Below are 17,304 nucleotides of genomic sequence, written 5' to 3' on the forward strand. Positions count from 1 at the left end.
CCGCCTTCCACCTTCCCGATGGTGAGTGCTCTCTGTCACAAACAACTCCACATTTGGCTAAGGCCGAGGATCTGGCTTGCTTCCATGTACGTGGACCTATCTGCATTGCCCACATGGCATGCCTGGGTTGGCTACCCAGAGGCTATTTAAGCTGTGGGCTGGCTTTCCCCAGGGTCCGAGGATTGTTCAAGGTTCCTGAATAAACTGCATTGAAAAATAAATAAATAAAATAAAAATTTAATTAAAAAAAAATTATACAAAAAAAAGAAAGAAAGCAGAACAAACTGAATGCCGTAGTAAAAAGGCCCTGAGAAAGTGGGAACAGTGCGCTCACCTAGTGAAAAGTTACCTGAAAAAGAGGTCTCACTTTCACTGAGCAGTCTGATAAATTATATATACATAATATATAACATTTATTAACATACATATTTATTAATAGATATATAACATAAATCATATGTATAACAGTTAATAAGTACTTAGCATATCAGATAAGCACATGGTTGTTTTACTTTGCTGCTGAATTCTGCATCTCTGCCAATCAAGTCAGTATGTGATTGCTTTACCATGAAGCCATACTACTAAATTTGCTTTAGAAATCAAAACAAAGAATTCAACATGCTTAGATGAATCATTCCATTAGTCTAGCCTTCCAGTTATCCCCATCCAGAAGACACGGCATCCTGCGTCTAGTCATCATTGCTAGCTTCCTTCAAAATGTCTTACTTGTTGACTCATTTACCTGGAAAATATTTGTGTAACGACTATGCCAGGCTTTGCTCTGTGAGCAACACCACCAACTAAATCAGTCCTTATGGAGTACTATGTTTTACATTCTTATATTATTTTACAAACAAGATTTCTATTCCATTAACACACTTGGGTCTAACTTTTGAGGAATGCTGATAATAGTAAAATATAGTTTAAAAACTATTTTCTGAAAATAGAAAGGAAATTAGAAATGACTATCTAAAAATCAAATAGCTTATAGAACTTGACCTATCTAAGAAAAATTTATTTGGTGTCCCTGATGTGAATGAGAGATCCAATCATTAACTTATAAAATTATTTTATGTGAATTGGAAATGAAATTAAAATTATGTATATGAGAAAAACTAGAATATGCCATAACATTATGTAACGCATAGTATATGAGAGAGGCTGTAATTTGTATCTGAAAAGGTAGCGATGAAAAAACGTAATGAAGACCTCAGTCACATTCAGTTGGTCCTTTGTCTTCTTGCCTAGGTTAAACATGGTCAGAGTGATTAGCATGTCAGTGAAGTTTTCAGGCACGTTTTTTTTTTGTTTTTTTTTGTTTTTTTTTACATTTCTTACTTATATTCCCTAAAGTAAAAGGAATAATTAACTGAAATCCAATTAGCCTAGACTTAGAACACCTGTTTCTGAAAGCCTTTGAATAACTTTATCATATTATTATTTTTTTTCTTGGCCTTTGTTTTAAGATGAAACACATATCCCTACCCAGTTGCTGGTAGGAGTGGAGAGATTTGCATATCACATAGAAGAAAAGTACCTACTTGTAAAAGAAATGTGAAGACTAAAAATCACCAAAAGAGTCATGGCTATATCACAGACGCTCCTGTTTCTTAACCCTCTGTTGACCAAAATTACTTTTTATAATGTTCCTGAATAAACTGCATTGAAAAAAAAAAAAAACTGGAAAGACTAATTTAGCAGAGAATGACACTAACTCCATTTTTAAAGATCCATGATAAAAATATTTTTAAAATGCAATACTGTATTTTTGATAGAAGAAATAATTGATTTTTTCTTTTCAAATAACAATATAAATGCATGAATTTTATTTATAAGGCAATGAGTGGTGAATTTTTTTTTTAGAATTCTACAAGAAAGCAAGATACAAAAATAAAATAAAAAGAAAGAAAGAAAGAAAGAAAGAAAGAAAGAAACCCGAGAAGCTTATTGGGAATAGGGGAAAACATAAAAAAGAAAATAAAACAGGTAACCATAGGCTGATCAATCAATTCATCATGTTTTATTTTAACTTCTTTAATTACAAAATAAAAAGATTTAATGTGTTTAAAGCAGCAAATAACGCATACTCTTGCAATGAAAACTCTCTTACAGATTTGAAAACTGAAGCCCCAACTGTGAACAACTCTTAGAAAAGGAGGTCATCCCCACCTCGCAAGGGAGGAGCGGTCGTTGGCCGCAGAGGACTTTGCAGCCAGTCCTGAAGATACCTGATAAAGCAGGGTCAGACGAAAGGGGAGGAGGACCTCCCCATCAGTGGACTTGGAAAGGGGCAGGGAGGAGATGAGGGAGGGAGGGAGGGACTGGGAGGGAATAAGGGAGCAGGACGCGGCTGGGATACAGTTAATAAAATGTAACTAATAATAATAAACAATAATTTAAAAAAAAAGAAAAGGAGGTCAAAGGGCACATCCAGACTACCTAGACCGTACAGAGAATGACGCTGAAGAGAAAAACCTGTGCGGAGGAATGCTTCTGAAGGAGGGATGTGATGGCAGGCCTTCCCTTTGCTGGCTTGGAGACACTTGCGGCCTCACTCTCTCCAGTGCATGTGTTAGAAGCTCCCTGCACTGCCCCAGTGGCACCCTGCCACATCTGGAAATCCATTCCAGTACCCCACACATCACCTCTTTCCTTCCGCTTCTCCACGTCCTTCCTACTGTCCCCTCAGAGACAGCTGATGTCTCTCACTGTTCCCAACTCCACAGAGACCTGAGGCAGAGTGGTCTAGGAAGAACACAAAGGAAGACTACTTTGGGCTAGACACTGGGGCGCTGATGATGCTAACCCACTCTCAGTTAGACCTCCACATATTATGAAAAAATTACAGAATCCTGAAAAATTATGGAATTAAAAATTAAGAAAATATTTCCTAGAAAGAAAATATACAGACACCTGGCTCTGAGTATGCATCAGAATACAGTCGAAAACACACAAAAAATTAAAGTAATGTTGGCACTATATTAAACAACCAGAGCGTATAAACTTAAAATCTTTCATAGAAATCTGACATGCATCAAAATTGCCCTCTCTGATAGCTATAGATAATAACAGCAGACGACTCGTCATAAATTCTCTAGCAACCACATGTAAACAAGGAAAAAAGAAATGAGGTAATTTTAATTACATTTCATTTAACTCATACAAATCAAATATTTTTTCAAGATAAAATCAACACAAAATGATTTAAAAGATACTTTCCATTTGCTTGAAGCTACATCTCCAAAGCACAGCGTGCACTGTATCGCACAGTTGACTTAGATACATCACATTTCTAGTGCGAAGCAGCAACTGTGAGGAATGGCTACACTTGAGACACAAGGCACAGAACCTCCCCAAATCCAGCCGTTTCCGAGCCACCCCGTCACTCTGCGGCCGCCATCTCTGTGTGCGTGCTCACGCACAGAGCTCGCTGACCACCACCTTGCTAGATCCCCCTGCAGCCAAGGCTTTACTGTCCTTACAGCATCCTAATCAGAATGTGCAGATCAGTTCCAAATGGCAGGAAGAAGATCTGAAAACACAGTTGAGGAGCAACCTCAATGACAAGATTTAGAATTCAGCCAAAAAAAATTTACTGAAGAGATTTTTTTTTTTTACTGGTGAAACTTATAAAAAAAATTACATGCGACTTTTATATGTAGGTAGTAGTGACTTATCTACCATTTTTCAGCAGACTTAAATAGTTAATATTTGCGGAAAAGCAGTTTCTACTGGTGATATTCTGTAGATTCTTCTCCGTTTCTATATTTTTTTCTTAACTCTATCAGTAAATTATAAAAACAGGTTGCTAAAATTATAATGTAAGCCTTTTATTTTTATTTATTTACTCATTTACGTACTTGGTTCTTCGAGACAGGGTTTCTCTGTGTAGTCTTGGCTGTCCTGGACTCACTTTGTAGCCCAGGCTGGCCTCAGACTCACAAACATCTGCCTGCCTCTGCCTCCCGGAAGGCTGGGTCACAGGTGTGTTCCTGCGCGCCTGGCTTAAGCCTTTATTTGTTCCCACAAAACTCTTTATGTGTGCCTCTCTGTAAGTCATTACTATTTTGGCTTTACTGTGACGCAGGGGCAGTATCTGATTCCCAGTTCGTAAGAAGTGCCTGAAACGTCTCTGGTGGGTCTCCTCGTTGTGTCTGCTCCCGTTTGAGGCCCAGCAACTTCGTCTTTCCTCCGATGCCTTCTGCTTTACTCCAGGGCCCATCCGTGGATGCACTTCATGATTCCCGCATTTCCCGGCTGATTTGATCTTAAATCCCTATTAAAGCTTTTCCTCGTGAGTTACTTAGCTGCAAGTTCTTACCAAGTTTTAGGTAATAAAGTTAGCTGGTCCAAATTGTTGGTTAGTTTTCAACAGACTGTGTATGTGACAAAAAAAATAAAAATAAAAAATAAGAAAAATACTTTGAAAATCCATAAAAAACAAAATTTCAAACTATTGCTAATTTGCCATTTTTAAAATATTATTTCATTTAACCTCCAGCATAGATATTGACATATTCATCTATAATTTGTCCCCTACAATGTCAAATACAGGAAGATGGTATTACAAATACTTCAATTTAAACTCACCAGCCCTCATGTCTATATAAAGTTTGTAACAATGTTGTCTTGGTTCATTTTCATACATTTTTATTTTGCCACATGTTCAACTTCACAAAATAATAGCATAAATCTGAATTTCCTATAATATCAATTTATTATATTCATATTTAAATGGAAAATGACCCACTGAACAAGTAATAAGCATATTCTTTCTTCACCAAAGGGAAAATGGAAATTAATGTCTTAATGACATATATTTCCTCAGCTGTTAAATTCAACATATATATTTTTTTTAAATTACTTCACAAAATAGAAATATTTTTTAAAATATGTTTGAATGTGCAAAGCTCTGCTGTTTACCCTAGAAAATGATCTTAGTGCATGTTGCATTCACAGAAACTTTGGGGAGATTATAGCAGAAAATAATAAAGTCCTCTGGGTGAGGGAGGACGCAGGGCGAGGGGCTCTGGCAGGACGTCAGGCCTACTGGGCAGGTTGTACAGAAAAAAGAAGGGTCAGACATACAAAGCAGCAGCAAGGCAAGCAGGGTAAAAAGCCAATTAGTGGATTAAAGGGTATGATTCTGAGTTCTGAAACACAGGGGTGATAATATAGGCAGCTTGGGAGAGGATTAAAATAAAGAAGTGATAACAGTATTCAGTTGAGAGAGAAGGCTGTCAAAAATGTAAATAGGGGGAAAGTAAAACAATGGGAACAAAAAGCTGACATTTAATCAAGGGTTATAGTAGCAGAAATTCAAAGGAAGAGAGTGTGGTGGGTTTTGCTTAATTCATTAACAGAGGATGAAGGCAGATGGAAAATTTGGTCTCATTTACAAGAAACCAAAGGAACTGTAATAGAGTATAGGGAAATAACCCATTTCACTTCCTAACATAGATAATCGCAGCCTGATACATTTTACTGTATTGGTACTGTGTAGGCTATAACCTCACGTTAAAGACAAGCAGGCACTTGACAGCTCTGAGTGTGGCACTTCAGAGAATCACAGACACCAGGGATCACGGACATTTTCAGTTGCTGACTTCTACTTGTTTATATCATGTAACCTGTGTTCATAAAACTTTGTTCATTAAGATTCTTTGTTTAGAACTCTTGAAATTAAATCTTATTTTTTTAGGAGATAAATTAGATTTTATTTTTTTCTTAAGAAAAAGATAATTTCACGCTTTACATTTTAGGGAGAATAACAGTTTGAAAGCGCATGTCCAGCTGCAGTATTTAAATTCACTGCATAACACAGCAAAGCTACATTTCAGGAAGTAACATTCTCTGCCACTTATTGAATCCAAAACTGGAACATAATACCAAAAAATTAAAACTTTACAATTATGATTTTCTTCCTGTTCTGACTGTATTCCAAACATTTCTTTTTTCACTGTAAAACAGATTATCCATTGATTGCTTGATTCAGGAAAGATTATCACATCTTCCAGTTAAAATCCAAAATAAATACTTTTTCAAAGGTCAATGAGTAAGAGCTCCAGACTGTGACAAGGACACATGATTTTAAAAAAAGAATAAAAATTTATATTAGTCTAATAATTTATATTAGTCTTGAACTTATATATATATATATATATTAAGCATCATCTAAATAAAAAATTGGTTGTGATTAAAATATAAACAGATCATGTTCTAAACTGGTTGTTTTTTGTTTGTTTGTTTTTTGTTGTTGTTGTTTTGTTTTTTTTTGTCAAGACTCCCTAAAGCAACCCCACTTCCGATATGATTAAAACATACGGGAGAGTGTAGAAAAATAAACAAAAACCAAACCACCACTAAAGCTGACAGAGCTTTTGCTATCAGGCTGATCCAAGCTGTGGAAGAATAGTTAGGTCAGACTTCCCTCCAATGTGTCTTCTGACTCAGTGACACAAAAAGGGCATGAGAGGAGGAAACAAGCCTCTTCTTCACTTCCAGTCCCATGACAGTTCCCCACAGAAACAGCTGATGCCTTCCTACTCCTTGTAGTATCCTAGAACAAGTTTGGGTGAACATGAGACAAATATACATCCTGACCATAACATTTGATGTAATACAATGTTTAAAATTTTGTGAAAGCCTTTATGCAAATAAAGTAACACACAAGTTTTTAAAAAAAGAAATCAGACTGTCAAATGTTTTAAACTATTAAGTCCAGGAGAAGCTAAAATATAGCAGAATATTTTTAGTTTAAAATGAGATTCCAATAATTAAGACTTCTACTAAATTATGTTTTATGAAGCAAAGCATGCCAAACTACTACAAGATTAGGAGAAAGTAACACCACCCCCCAAAAATGTTTAAAAACATACTCCAAAAGACCAGGAATCAAAATAAAATTTAAATTTTAAAATTTTAAATTGTTATTTTAAATTCCACTATAATAAAAAATTCTGGCTATATGGTATCCATACTTTGCAACACGCACCATGCGTGCTACTAAAAACAGAAAAAATATAATAAAGATCCACTGTAAAAATAAGATTAAAAATTTTAAATGAATAAGGAGGAAAGTAAGTGGCCTAAAGGAATGAGACTGACCTATACATATAATTGGAGTTCATGAAAAAGGTTCAGGCATAAACAAGGAGACAGGGACAGTGTTTCTTTGAAAGGGCTCAAGGTGCCCTTAAAAGATGTCCAGAATGGCTTGATTAAATGTAGAACAGAACTCTTAGATCACAAGAGCTCATTGTGTCCAGATTTTTAAAAAGAGAGAGAAATGTATGAAGGGATGAATTTAAAAACTAGAAAAAATACTCACAGAAAAATTTTAGAAAGACAAAAGTAGAGTAATATTTTCAAAACCTTCAGAAGACAACTGTTACATCATTCAACTAAAAATCAGAGAAAATGCTTTCAAATGGGAAAAGTTTCAGAGATAATATGTGTAGAAACTCCATCCACTAGGGAAATGTTTGTAAAATATCACAGAATAACTAATGAGCAATACATTAAATTATAGGTCTAAGACAAATATCAAAGTAAATCAAATCCCAAAGAAAAATGTACAGGAAAAATAAGTAGCATGCATTCTAAAGAATACATTCCGCAATAATGATAAAAGACAAAAAAACTACATAGGCTTATGAATAACTGAATTTAAAAGAAGGAAGTAAACAATATTCCATGTAAAACTGGACACAAATGAAAAGTGTCTAAATATGTATAATATACATCTGAAATAAAATAACATAAACTACACATTTTTTAAACACCTTTAAAATAAAAATATGTCACTGGGATCAAGTGATATCATTTATATCAGCCAGTAATTGGCTTTTCATTTTATTAATTGGATTTCCTGTAGACTCACAAGTAAAATGTACAGTTAATGTCTGTAATGTAAACCTTAAAACAAGATGATTCAGAGGTGCAAAATAACATAGCAGCAAATCCCAAAACAGAAACCAAGCTGAAATGCTAACTGAGAAAACACACTGCAGACCAGAAAGAATCAAATGAGATTTTTGAGTGGCATCTTTACAATGTTAAAGACCAACGTTCACACTGATAAAAGGAAGTACCCATTTCTATGCAACAAATAACATACACTTCAGAAACAGAACTATACTCAGTGCTAGCTGAGATCAAAATACCTTATTCAAAAGAGGTCTTTAATCTTCACCTTGTATTTAAACAATTGGAGAAAAAAAATAAGTGATGATTTAAAATCTTAGGTGACCATGAATGATGGGGTAGGAGAGAAGACAGACAATATTGTCCAGTGTCACACGAAAAACAGTAGTTACTGTAATTTTAAGACCCACAGACTATTCATGAAAACCGAACATACATCAGACAACTTGGAACAGGAGCTGTCTCTGACATGAACTCAGTGGCAGGATCTTTGATCACCTCCCCCTAATGGGGGGCACAGCCTTGCCAGGCCACAGAGGAAGACAATACAGCCAGTCCTGATGAGACTTGATAGGCTAGGGTCAGAGGGAAGGGGAGGAGAACCTCCCCTATCAGTGGACTTGGGGAGGGGCAAGGAAGGAGATGAGGGAGGGAGGGAGGGAGGGAGGAACTGAGGGAGGGATTGGGAGGGAACGATGGAGGGGACTACAGCTAGGATACAAAGTGAATAAATTGTAATGAATAGTAAGTGAAAAGTTTTTAAACAATGCATGTGTGTGCACACATTTAAAACAATGCATGTGTATGCACACATTTAGAACAATGCATGTGTGTGCACACATTTAAAACAATGCATGTGTGTGCACACATTTAAAACAATGCATGTGTATGCACACATTTAGAACAATGCATGTGTGTGCACACATTTAGAACAATGCATGTGTATGCACACATTTAGAACAATGCATGTGTATGCACACATTTAGAACAATGCATGTGTGTGCACACATTTAGAACAATGCATGTGTGTGCACACATGTGTGTGAGAGAGGAAGAATGTCCATGTGCATCCTAAAGCCAGTATCTGACTGAGATGAACAAATTTCGTCTCCCTCTGTGGTCAGAAACAAGGAAAACAGTCTGTTCGCTTATAACACTGCTTCTGAAATACTCTTCCATGTAGTCAGTTAAGAGGAAGGCATCGGAGACCTAAAATATACAAGGGAAATCAAGATACTGCTTGAACAGATGACAGCATGCATGTTCAAATCAAGCCACTGACTTATCTGGAACCAAAATGAGATTCATAAAAGTTGAAAGGCATCAATACACACAAAGTAATGGGCTCCTGACGTGTAGTGATCACAAGACAAAATGAAGGAAAGAGATCACTGTGATGGTCACCCCAAAACTGAAGAATTTGAAAGGAAGTAAGTAGTATAAAAATATATTTAAAATATTATCAAAGAGATAAATATGATCTTGAACAAAAAGAAAAATATCTTATTAAAGTATGGATTTAGTAGTTTATTTTTAAAAAGTAAGTAAAGGACAGGAAATTGGGAGAGTTGTGAAGGAGAGGCGATTAGCAGGAGTAGACTGTGGAAGAGTGCAAAATGATCAAAATACATTGTGTACAAATATGAATGCCTCAGAAAATAAAATCTTAATGAATAGCAAAAAGAATAAAATATGAAATTTTTACTAAAATATAGTGATTATCCTTTTGGAAGATGTAATTTTAATGCAATATTTTTATGAGTACAGAGCCTCAATACATGTCTTAGAAACAGAAAGGACTTACATTTGCTGATGACAGAGGTAGCAGTACAATAATTCCGAGAATGTGTGGTGAGAATGTAGAATACACCGAATAAATGAATTTATTGATGTTGAGTCAAATTTCCTCCTGTACAAAAGTAAAACTGAAACACTACCCTGGGAAAAGTGTGTAATACACCCTGAGAGGTAGCTGTCAGTGTGAGAAAGCCCCATAAAACATTTTTTCTAGATCTATCTCATGAAAAATGCATAAAACAATATTAAATGCTATTAACCCATATTTTTAGGTAACCCTAAAAAGATTAAAGGCTACATGGAGGAATGACTGGTTCGAAGTCCAGGGCAAGGAGAGTGAAAGGTAAGTTGAAATATTTTGCACAGCCAGAAGGCAGGAGAGAGTTCAAATACTGATAAGGGTATATCAAAAGACAAAGAAACAGCATCTTGAAAGGTTTCTGCCAAACATAATTGGGAAATTTTTAAATAAATTAATAATAATAAATAAAGATAGATATAACTCATCAAATATATGAAATAATGATATAGTGATGTTTTCATTAAATATAGAAGAGAAACACTGTTCCTTTAATGAAGGCATATTAGTAGATATAAAATTACTAAAGTATGTAGAAAAAGATTTGGAAGCATTAATTGGTCTTCATTAAAAAGACCAACATTAACAGTAAACATATTAAGTACAATTTTGTGAAAATTTGTGGAAAATAAAATCTTACAGTATTAACCCCCCATTACTTAGCAATCATAAGAAAGAAGGTCACACTGAAATTGGAAGGGTCTCAGAGATACCGTAAGAAATTATTTTAAGAAGCGTCACCAACAATGGGGCAAGTTACCTTGAGATACACGTGACGGATACACAGCGCTCCCTTGGTGTTCTTGATGAAAATGCTATTTATGGTTTTTAAATGCATAAATACCTCATTGCCACAGGGGGAAAATCTGATTCTTTTCAAAAGCTTCAAGTCCCAACAGTCACAAAGAGGAAATATTTCATAATAAAAGAAGAAGACAAAATGACTAAATATATTTCATGATCCTTAATTGAATCATGGTTTGAAAATCAACTTCCTGATGAGCAAAGCCTCTTTTAACCAGGGAAATTCAAATGAGAACCACATTCAGCTATCACAACGTGCCATAAAAATGGCTGCTCGCAAGTGTTCGTGATGTGTAAGAAAGGGAAGTCACCGCATACTGCTGAAGAAGACATGAACTGGCACAGCCGTTAAAGACAGTAACATGGTAGGAAAGTGCCACAAAAAATAAATGTCCAGTGGCCATGTGACCCCACAATCACACTTCTGGGTGTGTATTCAAAAGGAATAAAGTCATCGCCCCAAAGGTAGGTCTGGACTCCCATGTACACTGAGGCACTGTGCTCAGTAAGTAGCCACCATCCAAGTACAACCTATGTGTCTACCATCAGAAAGATGGACAGTAAATGTGCCCTAGAGAAACATACTAGAGAACAACTCAGCCAGCAACAGTGGGAATGAGATGGAACAAGACATGGTCATGTTAAGAGAAGGAAGACAACTGCAGCATCAAACGTATTACATGACCTCTCTCAGGCAAGCCGAATACCAGGAGAGCGGTGATTCCTGGAGACTGGGTGGGAGAGGAGGGAGAGATGAGAAATTAAGCTAGAGATAATAGAACAACATGACTACAGATGATGACAAAGAAACATATTTCACATCTAAAGGATGAGAAACATTTTAAAGTTCATTTATTTATTATTGCTGGGAGAAGGAGCATGTTAGAACATGGGTTGGGGGGGGCAGAGGACCACTTTCTGGAGTCATTTCTCTCCTTCCATCTTAACATGAGTCCTGAGAACCAAACTGGACCTGTGCTCAACCTCACCTGTGCAATAAGTGCCCTTCCCCTCTGATCTTCCTGGTCCATCTGAAACTTTTGTAAAGGTCTTTTTCACTGTATTATCACTGTCAGACTACGGATGTGAGATTTGGAGGTAGGAAAAACTACTTAGATCAAGGATCCATTGCAACAGATTTTATACACTGAGCCTATGACTCGAAACTTTTATCACAATTACTAAAGCCTGAGAAGATGCCTGTATGTGTAAGCACAGCCTAGTATACCGCTCATATATCAAATTTACCTGTGTAGCTTAAAAGGGAAATCAATTTACATTTACAAATAAATTTTTGGTTTTAAACAGAAAAATAAATGAAAACAAACAAACAAACAAAACCTCTTGTGGATATAAACATGTTTTTGTTGTGGTCCCAGGTGTGAGATGGGGGACTGATTCAGATGGTCACAGCAGCAGGCTATTCGCCTCATGTGGGCTCTGAGAGGGGCTCTTTGCCAGCTGCAGATAGTTTAAATCTGAGGACTCTGGAGAGAGAATGAGCCAGAGCCCAGAGAGAGGAGCAGGTGGAGAAAGAACAAGACTGCTCCTGCTTCTCCCTTGCTGCTCCTGGTTGCTGCTGTGAAACAAGAAGCTGGGGATCTCCTGAAACAAGGATTGGACTGGTTCCAAACCCCAAGACCCTAACCAGCAGGAAGCAGCTAAGGAAGAACTGTGTCCCCTCTCCCACTAACCCTTTCTCTCTCCTACCTGTTGTTGGGGTGTTGGAAGGGATTGAGGTGAAGCAGGGAGAAAAAGATAAAGATATAAGAAGTGTAAATAAAATAAGAGTTTTTTTAAGTAAGCCAACAAAAAACAAATAAAATAGGAAAACAACTTTAAAGGTGCTCAACGGATGAATCTAGAAATTTTTTTAACTTTTATTAATTACACTTTATTCATTTTGTACCCCCCCATAAGCCCCTCCATCCTCCCCTCCCGGTCCCACCCTCCCCCCTCTTTCTGCATGCATGCCCCTCCCCAAGTCCACTGAGAGGGGTTGTCCAAACACTACTTAATTTCAAGGCAAATATTTGATTATTAGGGTTACGGTATCTGTGACAGGCTCCCACCATGTTCCTTCTCTTCTACAGCTTCAGGTGTCTATCCTGATTGTCTATCCTGAATGAGGATTAAGCATCTTCCCTAGGTTCGCCTTGTTGTTTAGCTTCTTTAAGTGTACATATTTTAGTATGTTTATCTTATATTATATGTCTAATAACCACTTATAAGTGAGCACATACCATGTGTCTCTTTCTGCTTCTGGGATACTTCACTAAGGATGATCTTTTCTAGATCCCACCATTTGTCTGCAAATATCATGCTTTCCTTGTTTTTAATAGCTGAGTAGTATTCCATTGTGTAAATGTACCACAATTTCTGTATCCATTCCTCCATTGATGGACATCTGGGTTGTTTCAAGATTCTGGCTGTCAGGAATAAAATTGCTATGAACACAGTTGACCAAATGTCCTTGCTGTATAATTGAATCTCTCTTTGATTACAGGTTAGCGCTTAGAGGTGACTTCTCGTGATATCTGCATGATTTTCTAACAGCTCAGTAAACATGCCTTTGCATATAAAACACAGTGAGGCACCTTACAAATTTGGTACTGGTAACAACCTGTCACTCTGGGATATAGAAGTATTTGGTGTACAGCACATTACATTCATTTATAGGCTTGAAATTCTTCAAAGCAAAAACTTGTGAAAATGATAACAATCATTAATTATTTACTAAGTAAAATCTTTTAAAAGAGCTTAGAGATTTTCATTTTGTTACTTAGCCTCTCTGGGTCTGTAGATGGTAGCATGATTATCTTTTACTTAACTGCTAATGTTCTCTTGTAAGTGACATTGTAATAATTGATGCATATATATCTCTGGGAAGGAAAAGTAAAATATATTTTTGCTGGTGGACTGGAAGCAGGTAGGGATGGGAACAGGAGGGATCCTGTGGGAATGGAGGAGACAGAGGAAGAGAGTTCTGGAATAGAATGCTGGGTTAGGGGCATTTGGAGGGCAATGCAGAAATCTAGTGCAGTGGAGACTCAAAATGAATGCACCAGAGGGGTGGAATCCAGCAACTGATGGGAGCAGATTCAGAGAGTCACACCAAACTCTAGGGGGAGCTAGAGGAACCCCGCAGAAGAGGGAAGGATGTATTGTAGGATCCAGAGGGATCAAAGTCACCATGAGAACCTGGCCCACAGAATGTTCAACTACACGAGGCTCTCAGGGCATCACAGAGGCCGAAGAGACAAACACTGGAGTGTGATATTCCTATGGGACTCCCAACAATGGGGGGAGTAGGGGTGTCTTTGACTCTTTTGCCTGTAAAATTGGGACCCTTTTCGTCCTATTGGTTTGCCTCATCCAAACTAGGTATGATGGCCTGTATCTAGTCTTATTTTATCCTGTTAGGCCTTGTTAGGCCTTCTCCCTGGTCGGTCTGCTGGTTGCTTAATTTGTTTGTTTATTTTGTTTGTTTGTTTGCTTGCTTGCTTGTTTTGGAGAAAGGGTTGATCTGGGGGAGAGGCAGTTAAGGGAGGGGAAACTGAGATCAGGATATGAGAGAAGAATGTTTTAATTATAAAATTAAAAAGAAAATTTTATTTTGAGCTGAGCCAAACAAAGCTAAATTATGATAAAACTAAAATCAAGTTATTAACAGAGTCTCAGTACCTAAACATTTTCGCATTGCTTTACATATAAAAATAAATTTAGATAACATATTTTTCATATTCTGCTTTCATCCATCATATAAGCAGAAAATTGCAAGAATGTAGACTTCTATACATTTTTAGAAGAGTATTACAGACCCTGAAAGAAAGAACAGTTAATCAAGGTATTGAAAGGTATGTATAGTAAGCAATTCCCTAAAGGCCACACTGTCATCAGGGAATCCCAGCTTCATCCCGACCTCCATTAGTTACCAGACATGATATTGAAAGGGTTAGACTAACTTTGTAACCTGTATGTCTTCTAAAGCCTATAGTTTTGAGTTTTAGGTCCAGGTTAAGCTAAAGCCTCTTAGTACCTTTCCAGAGAATGGAGGAATGTGACCCTATCTGTGAGGACAGATAGAAAAAAAGCAAGCAAGCAATGACCTTCACTCAGCAAAAAGAACAACCAGACCCTTGTCTTCGAGATAATGTTTCTTAGTAACCAACCCAGACGGCCCCAATTCTTCTTCTGAGTAGCTCCTGACCTCCAACCAAGAGCCCTCAGCCCTAAGCTTCAAGGATGAGCTAACCACCCCTTTAATTGCACCTGCATCCACACTTGGCAGGATTGGCCAAGCTTGAGCACCTAAGATTAACCAATTATCTCACTTTATAGCTTCCTCATCCAATCCTAAATTGCCAAAAGTGCAACTTCAAATTTCCCGCAATTTTTCTTTTAAAAACCTAAAGCCTTTGTCTCCCGGGGCCACTCTTTGCTGACCAGCAGGGGTGACCCCATTGCGCAATGGTTAATAAACCTCTTGCTTTTGCAACAGTTCATGTCAGAGACAGTCCCTGTTCCTCTTAGTAGGGCACTCACCTGGATACTGAGCTGCCATGGGCTACATCTGTGCAGGGGTACTAGGTCATCTCAGTGAATGGTCCTTGGTTGGAGAATCAGTCTCAGGAAAGACCCTTGTGCCCAGATTTTTTTTGGTTCTGTTGCTCTCCTTGTGGAGCTCCTGTCCCCTCCAGGTTTTTCATCTCCTCCTTCTTTCATAAGATTCCCTGCACTCTCCCAAAGTTTGACTGTGAGTCTCAGCCTCTGCTTCAATATCTCGATCACTGGAGTGTTTCGGAGCCCCTCTGTGGTGGGTTCCTGTCCTGTTGACTGTTTTTCCCTCTTCTGATATCCATCCCATTTGCCTTTCTGAATGAGGATTGATCATCTTACCCAGGGTTCTCCTTGTTGTTTAGCTTCTTTAGGACTATAGATTTTAGTATGTTTATCCTATATTATGTGTCTAATATCCACTTATAAGTGAGTATATACCATGTGTGTCTTTCTGCTACTGGGATACTTCACTAAGGATGATATTTTCTAGTTCCCACCATTTGCCTGCAAAATTCATGATTTCCTTGTTCTTAATTGCTGAGTAGTATTCCATTGTGTAAATGTACCACAATTTCTGTATCCATTTCTCCGTCAAGGTCATCTGGGTTCTGGCTCCAGGTTCTGGCTATTACAAATAAAGTTGCTACAAACATGGTTGAGCAAATATCCTGGTTGTATACTTGAACATATTTTGGATATATGCCTAGGAGTGGTATAGCTGAATCTTGAGGTAGCACTATTCCCAATTATCTGAGAAACCACATTGATTTCCAAAGTGGTTGTACAAGTTTACATTCCCACCAGCAGTGGAGGAGAGTTCCCCTTTCTCCACATCCTCTCCAGCATGTGTTGTAGTTTTTGATCTTAGCCATTCTGATGGGTGTAAGGTGAAATCTCAGGGTCGTTTTGATCTGCATTTCCCTGATGTCTAAGAACACTGAAAATTTCTTTAAGTGTTTCTCTGCCATTCAATATGCCTCTAAAGAGCATTCTCTGTTTAGCTCTGTACCTCATTTTTTAATTGGATTACTTGATTTGTTGCTTTTTTTTTGGAAGTGGATACTTTTTATTGTGATATTTTGTGTCATTACTCCAAAAATATGGCTCTGAAACTTTCATATTATTATACAAAATTTTAACTACAAAAGGCACATCTCAATACATTGCAAAAACAGGTCCAGAACACTGCACTAAGATTTGTTGCTTTTTAACTCCTTGAGTTCTTTATATGTTCTGGATATTAGCCCTCTGTCAGATATATGGTTTTGTGCAGAGTGATAAATATGGATCTATTTGCATTTTTCTACATGTAAACATCCAATTAGACCAGCACCATTTGTTGAATATGCTGTCTTTTTTCCATTCTATGGTTTTGGCTTCTTCATCAAAAATCAAGTATCTGTAGGTGTGTGGATTTATTTCTGGGTCTTCTATTCAAGTCCATTGATCCACCATTCTGTTCCTATGCCAATACCATGCAGTTTTTATTGCTATTGCTCTGTAATACAGCTTGAGATCGGGGATGGAGATACCCCCAGACAATCTGTGTGCAGGAATATATTAGCAATTCTGGGGGGTTTTTTTGTTTGTTTTTCCATATGAAATTGAGAATTGTTCTTTCAAGTTCTTTTAAAAATTGTATTGGTATTTTCATGGGAGTTGCACTGAATCTGCTGACTGCTTTTGGCAGGATGACCATTTTCACTATGTTAATCCCACTGATCCATGAGTATGAGGGATCTTTCCATCTTCTGATATCTTCTTTAATTTCTTTCTTTTTTTCAAACATGAATTTCACTTGCATGGTTAGAGTCACACCAAGGTACTTTATGTTATTTGCGGTTATCATGAAGGGTATAGATTCACTGATTTCTTTGTCAGCCCTTTTGTCTTTTGTATACAAGAGGGCTACTGATTTTTTGAGTTAATTTTGAATCCAGCCACTTTGCTAAAGGTGTTTATCAGTTTCTCTGTTTGAATTTTAAGGATCACTCATGTATGCTATCATCTGCAAATAGTGATACTTTGACTTCTTTCTTTCTGATGTATCACCTTGATCTCCTTTAGTTGTCCTATTGCTCTAGCTAGGACTTTAAGTACTATGTTGAAGAGATATGGAGAGAGTAGACAGCCTTGTC

General features: G+C 37.2%; 1 long non-coding RNA gene across 4 annotated transcripts in view; it reads right to left on the reverse strand.

The window, feature by feature from the left end:
* Positions 1–17,304, reverse strand: part of LOC132654773 (uncharacterized) — a 662,496-nt gene that overhangs the window by 372,801 nt on the left and 272,391 nt on the right. The gene's annotated exons all lie outside the window — the stretch shown is intronic.

Source organism: Meriones unguiculatus, chromosome 6 (assembly GCF_030254825.1).
Source record: "Meriones unguiculatus strain TT.TT164.6M chromosome 6, Bangor_MerUng_6.1, whole genome shotgun sequence".
Lineage (NCBI taxonomy): Eukaryota > Metazoa > Chordata > Mammalia > Rodentia > Muridae > Meriones > Meriones unguiculatus.